Below are 6,747 nucleotides of genomic sequence, written 5' to 3' on the forward strand. Positions count from 1 at the left end.
CCATTCCATTTTTGTTGTTTTTAAAGAGTCATTCAGTCATGTCTGACTCTGTTATCCTATTTTTTGTTATATATGTTATACTATATATTATGTTACTCCATATGTATATGTGTTATGTGTATGTTATATTATAAACCATAATATGCCAGGTCCGTCTAACCTCTACTGTCTCATGAGCTTCTGTCTAAGCTCATGTTCCTTGCTTCCATGACATGATCTATTGATCTCATCTGCTTCTGTCTACTTCTTTTGCCTTAAATCTTTCCCAAGGAGTCCTGTCTTCTCATTATGTGATCAAAGTATTTAAGTTTCAGTTTTAATATTTGACCTTCCAGTGAATAGTCTGAATTTATTTCTTTAAGTTCTTTAAATTACATTTTTAGGTAGCTCTAAATGCCAGAATGTTTTTTTCCTTTGACCCTTCAAGTATTAGAAGAGAGTTGTGTTCTCTTTCCATTTTTTTCTTTTCCTGTCTAAGTATTTCTAGTTTCTTCCAGCTAGCTTCATATGGCACATATAGCATAGATAGAGAACAGGTTATCCAACAAAAACTGTTGGTTTCTGAGTGGTCTGTCTCATTATGAGCCCCAATATAATATGGAAGCCAAGAAAACAAATCAATCCAATATTAGACTGTATTCAGAGAGGCACCATGTCCAACAGTCCTTCACCTCCTAATTGTCCTCTGGACATTCTCCACATTTTCAATGTCCTCCCCAAAATGTGGCGCTCAGGACTGAACATGGTACTTTATATATGATCTGACCAGGTCAGAGTACAGAAGGATTTACACCTCCCTAGTCCAGCACACTAGTGATATCATTGGGATAAGGAATATAACCCATTTCTGTTGTCATCACATTGCACTCCTGGGTCCCTTGCTGGCCCTTGGCTTGGCCATACCCAGCTGCCAACCCCAAGGTGCTATCAGGGAATTGGTGCAGATATAGTTTACCTAGATTTAAGCAAAACATTTGCTATAGTCTCACATGGAAGAGATGAGAGATGTGGTCTGATAGTAGTCAGTTGTATTTGGAACTGGTTTAGGTGAGCTGAATAGAGACAAGCGGTTATTAAAGGCACACTATCAATTTGGAAAGAGGTCTTCAGTGGACTGAACAAGGGCTCAATGCTTAAATTTGCATTACTTAACATTTTTATCAATTTGCTATTGTTCAGTCACTCTGACTCTTCCTGACCCCACCAGGGGTTTTCTTGGCAGAGATACAGGAGTGGTTTGCCATTTCCTTCTCCTACTCATTTTGCAGATGAGGAGCTGAGGCAAATAGAGTTAAGTGACTTTCTCAAGGTCACACAGTAAGTGTCTGAGGCCAGATTTGGTCTTCTTGACTCCAGACCCAGGTGCTATCTACTGCACCACCTTGCTGCCTTTTTACAAAACCAATGACTTGAATAAGAGATGGCCAAAATTTTTACCAAATTTGTAGATGATATGAAATTGGAATAGATAGCTGGTGTAATGGGTGACAGGCTCAGATCTCAAAAAGATCTTGACAACTAGAATATTAGGCTAAATCTAATATGATTAAATTTATAGGAATAAGTATAAAGCTTTTACTTGGGTTAAAAAAGTCAGTCTCACAAGTGCAAGATGGAGGATGCTGAGAGAGAGAATAGTTTGTGCAACAAAAATTTTGGGGGTCTGAGTGATAGGCTATATCATTACCAAGAAAACAAACCAGGGCAATATTAGACTGTAAGACAGGTACCATGTCCAAAAGTTACATAAATGAAAATTCTTGAATCTGTGCTTTTCATAAAAATTTGGCCTAGAAGTAATGGAAGCACCTAGGTGAGTAATTAATGCTTTCTTTACCAACTTTTTTGATATTAATAAGATCTCAGACTTTCCCCCATAACTTGAGAATCTTCCCTTCTTTCAGGTATCTTGTGAATTGTTCCTTCAGCTTTTCCACAATTGTGTGACCTTCATTATCAATCTCCTCAGTGGGAATTTAGCTAAATCCATTTGCTTTTTCCACTTTTATTCTCTTTACTGCTTTTTTTTTGCCTCCTAAATAATAAAGTACACATTAATTGAATCAAAATGGAATTGATCAAAGGGATGTTTAAAATACTTGATGTGGTCAGTTGACTCCAGATACATAACAATGCTAGAAGCAGCTGAATAACACAGTGGTTAGAGCAATGACTTGGACTCAGGAAGAACCTGAATTCGAATCCTACCTCAGCCACTTACTTTCTGGGCAAATCACTTACTCTACCTTAATCCCAATTTCCTCATCCACAAAATGGGCATAATAATAGCATCTAAAATCAACTGAGCTAACATACATAAAGAGGTAAATTAAAAAGCTCTAGGTAAATATTAGCTGTTATTATTGTTTGGGCAGAGGGTGAGAATATATCAATTTTACTGAATTATATTTTTTAATCTTCATAATTTTTGTAAAAGCTTATAGTCTTTGGCTTCCATACTTGGGGGACATAGCCTCATGACTTATCATGATGGGAGAGAAAGCTATCCATTGTTCTTTGACTTTAAGATACATGAACCCCCTCCCTGAGTGACTCTCTGAACTCTAGATTTGGGCTTTGAGGCACAGTCCTTAATTTACCCCTCCTCCCCAATAATGCTAGCTTATGTTTACATAAATATTTATAGCTACAAACACTCTTGGTAATTATTTCATTTGATGCAATAATTCTGTAAAGCAGATAGTATAAGTATTATTATCTGTGTCATACAAATGAGGAAGCTGTGCCTTGGGAAATGACTTATGCAAGACTACAGAACTATTAAGTGGTAGGGTCTGGACTTGATCCTGGTTCTCTGGTTCCAAGGCTTTCTGGCTTCATTGCCCATGTGCTTTCCACTTTACCAGTCTGAGAAGCATCCTTAAATAGGTCAGAAATGCCATTTTCATGCAAATAATTCACATGCTAATTGAAAATCATTTAAATCTATTTATTAGAGCAAATCCCAGAGGAATTATCTCAGGCAAGGCTTTGCAAATCAAGTGAATTATAGCATGTAACTGAAAATTTAAAAAAACAACACTTATGTCCTTAAAAATATTCCATAATTCAAATTTTCCTCAGTTTAGACTGGCTGGCCTTCCCCCCAATTAGTCTGAATTAATGATGTTTTATTGTGTTGTATAAAGCAAGGCATACCCATACCAATGATGAAAGGGATTAAGAGTAATGAAATTTTGAGAAACAGGAGGGTTAATTAGAAAAGGCTTCAAGGAGGCTCTCTAGTGAATTTAGAGGCAGGTTATTGAGGAGAAAGGATAGTACCCTCCTGAGAAACTCTTAAGTTAAACAGAGCCCCTCGACTCCTTAGAAGTCGAAGCATGGAGTGATATTAAAAGAGTTTATATACCAGTCAAGCAGGGAAAATCTGCAAGAAGATTTAATTGCTGTATTTCTGTTAACATTTTATTACATTTGTATAAGGTTTCACAATTTTCAGAATGCTTTCACATGCATGATCTCATTTGAAGTATTTTATTTTTATTATTCTACCTTTGCTCTTCTATCAATAAATGGAAGGATTCTTGAAACTGGCTCTTATTCTTTAACTGTCTCATTTTCTGTGTTTTAATGTTGCATGCTGTGCTAAAATCCCTTCTGAAAGCAGGTGGAGGCCAGGCATGGTGCACACCTGCTTGTAATTCCTGCTACTAGGGAGGCTGAGGCTGGTGCATCATTTTAGCTCCCCAGTTCTGTGCTGCAGTAGGGAGGAAAAGTCAATCAGTTGTCTGCATTGTCTGACAACAATATGGTCAGCTCTTCAGAGGGTGAGATCGCTAGGCTGCCTAAGAATGGGTGAAGCAGTTGGAAAAGGAACAAGCCAAGAGTGGTCAGCCTAGAAAGAGAGGGGGACATGGGGGAAGGGAAGGGAGAGAGAAAGGAAGAGAGAGGCAGAGACAGAGACAGAGAGAGAGTGAGAGAGAGAGAGAGAGAGAGAGAGAGAGAGAGAGAGAGAGAGAGAGAGAGAGAGAGAGAGACAGAGAGAGAGAGAGGGAGGGAGGGAGGAACAGAAAAACAGAAGGGGGGGAGAGAGAGACAAAGAGAGAGACGGAGACACACAGAGACAGAGACACACAGAGACAGAGAAACAGAGAGAGAGACAGACAGAGAGACAGACAGACAGAGAGAGAGAGAGAGAGAAGTGATTCTACTTCAACCGCCTAAGAGCTAGGTGTGTTTCATTTTTGTGTAACACCCCAAAACCCAACCTACCCATCCAGGGTTCTCTGGTACCCTTAAAACCATATTGGTGAACCCATGACACGTGTGCTGGTGGGGGCTGCTCCCCTTCCCCTCTCCATGTGCACCTGAGGATATTTCTCTCATCACTCCTCTGCCCAGCAGCCCATAATGGGAGTTCTTCCTCCCTCCCCTGATTGGGGTAAAGGGGTAGCTTACATGCAGCATGAGGGTTACAGTTTGGACACTTAGTCTCTAAAAGGTTTGCCATCACTGCCTTAAGCGGGGCCCTACCTAAAACTATGATTTCCTTTTTCAGGGGTCCCTAGTACTCTGGTGCTGGGCCTGGAGTCAGGAAGACCTGAGTTCAAATTTGACCTCAGACCCTTCCAAGTTGTGTGACCTTTGGCAAGTCATTTAATCCTGTTTGTCTTAGTTTCCTAATTTGTAAAATGATCTGGGGAAGGAATAGCAAACCACTTCAAAATCTTTGCTAAGAAAACCCCAAAAAGGGTCATGAAGAGTTAGGTCTGAAATTACTAAAAACATACACATACATAAAAACAAAGCCAAGTACTTTAGTTTGATTTAATTACTTAACAATTAGATTAGCCTTTACAAAGGAATATTTATTTGAAAGGTAAAGCCCCCAACACCTGAGGAGCATAGTTCCCCACAATACTCCAGTCTCTGGGGAGGGGAGAATGATTGGGTTCACAGCTTAGTTCAATTTTTATATAGCATCAGTCCCATCAAGTTCCAAATCCCTACCTCCCCCATCACTCCCCCCCCTCCAACCCACCCTGCTTAGGACCCAACATCCTGGCTTCTCATGACCTCCCTGATAGTCTGGTAACAAGATCCTGCCTGGAAGCTTTGGCTCTGAGGTCACCACAACTCAAGCTCCTGGGTCCAGGAGCCAGAGAGAAAGTAAGTTCATGGCAGTCTGGTAGCTTTAAAGACATATTCAGTTCTGACTACATAGCCAATGGAAAGAGAATGTTGCCAGCTATGTGAGAGGGAAAAACAGAATGGCATCTCCCAGAAGTAGGTCCCTGGTATCTCTCACATGTGTACTTTCTTAGGTGATCTGAGCCTATGTGAAGTTTGCTTAGAAAGAAATGGATGGAGGGAGGGGGGAACAAAGGAAAAAATAAAGGTAAATAAAGGGAAGGAAAGGGAGGGAGGGAGGGAGAAAAGAGAAAGAAGAGAAAAAACAAGGAAAAGAGAAGAAAGAGAAAGAAAAGAGGAAGGAAAGAATGAAAAGGGGAAAGAAAAAAGACAAATGAAAGGAGAGTATGACTTTAAAATGATAAATAAAGGTAGACTTCCAAAATTCAGAGGTGGAAGGAATTTCAGAGGTCACCTAGTCCAATCCATACCTAATTAGAAATAACCACCATCGAAAAGTTGTTACCTGAACTCTGCTTGATGAGGAACCCATTACCTCTCATGCCAAGCTATTTTCCTTTTGGATCTCTCTAATATCCAAGATATTTTCCCCATATATCTAACCAAAATCTACCTCTTAAATTCTACCATTGCTTCTAGTTGTACCACCAGAGGCCAAGGAAAACATATTCAACCAACCCCCTTTCCACATGCCAGCCCTTCCAATACATGAGATAACTATTTTATCCCTACTAAGATTTCAATGTCTAGGCTAAAAACTCCAATTCTCCCAATTCTGTTATATTTCATGGCTTCCAATCTCATGATCATCTTTTTTGGATGTGATTCAGCTTGCAAATTCCATACTAAAAATGGGACCAGAGATGACCCCAGTATTCTATATGTATTCTTACCAGAGATTAGTACTCTGGTCAGTTTGGCAAGTCATTATCTGCTCTTAATGCGTGTGTGGCTCTGTTGATTAGATGAGGTTTCCACTGTTGGGATCAGTTGGGATCCTGGCTGAGGATACTGCTATTCAATGCAGAAAGAGCTGCAACACATATTCTATGTCATAAATGGCCCTCTCCTGAGTGGGATCCTAGTTCTAGGAGATAGACTCAAGTCTCTTGCTGACTTGCCTGAATTATCCAAATTACCTTGTATTTATTTGTGACATCTTCACAACTTGCAAATTGGACAACTCGGATTCTGGAAGGGATGTACCCTTACATCTCATTGTTTGTTTTACCTGACCTTTTCAAACTATACTTTCATCAAGAAAATATTTTTAGTCAGAAGGTTTCCAATTAATCAGGAATCTTACAACAGTTCTCTGCTAGATAAATATGTGACCTAGGGATCTATAATTTCCTCAGTTTTAGGGATCTGGTATGGCAACACTCTCTCTCTATTACTTAGAAGAGTGACAACTTGATATATGTGACTAGAGTACTGGGTCTAACTCATGGGCAGATGAGAACAATCTGTCCAAATGATCACAAAGGCTGCTGAAGCAGGCACTATGGAATACGTTGAGCTTTGTCAGACAAGACAGATCCCAAGAATGGAGCCAGTTGTCCTGACTTTTGTCTTGCCTCTGGTCTTGGATAACTCTAGAAAAGAGCATGAGGCTGATGACTTTGTGCAACTCTC

The sequence above is a fragment of the Monodelphis domestica genome, chromosome 2 (genome assembly GCF_027887165.1).
Source record: "Monodelphis domestica isolate mMonDom1 chromosome 2, mMonDom1.pri, whole genome shotgun sequence".
Classification (NCBI taxonomy): domain Eukaryota; kingdom Metazoa; phylum Chordata; class Mammalia; order Didelphimorphia; family Didelphidae; genus Monodelphis; species Monodelphis domestica.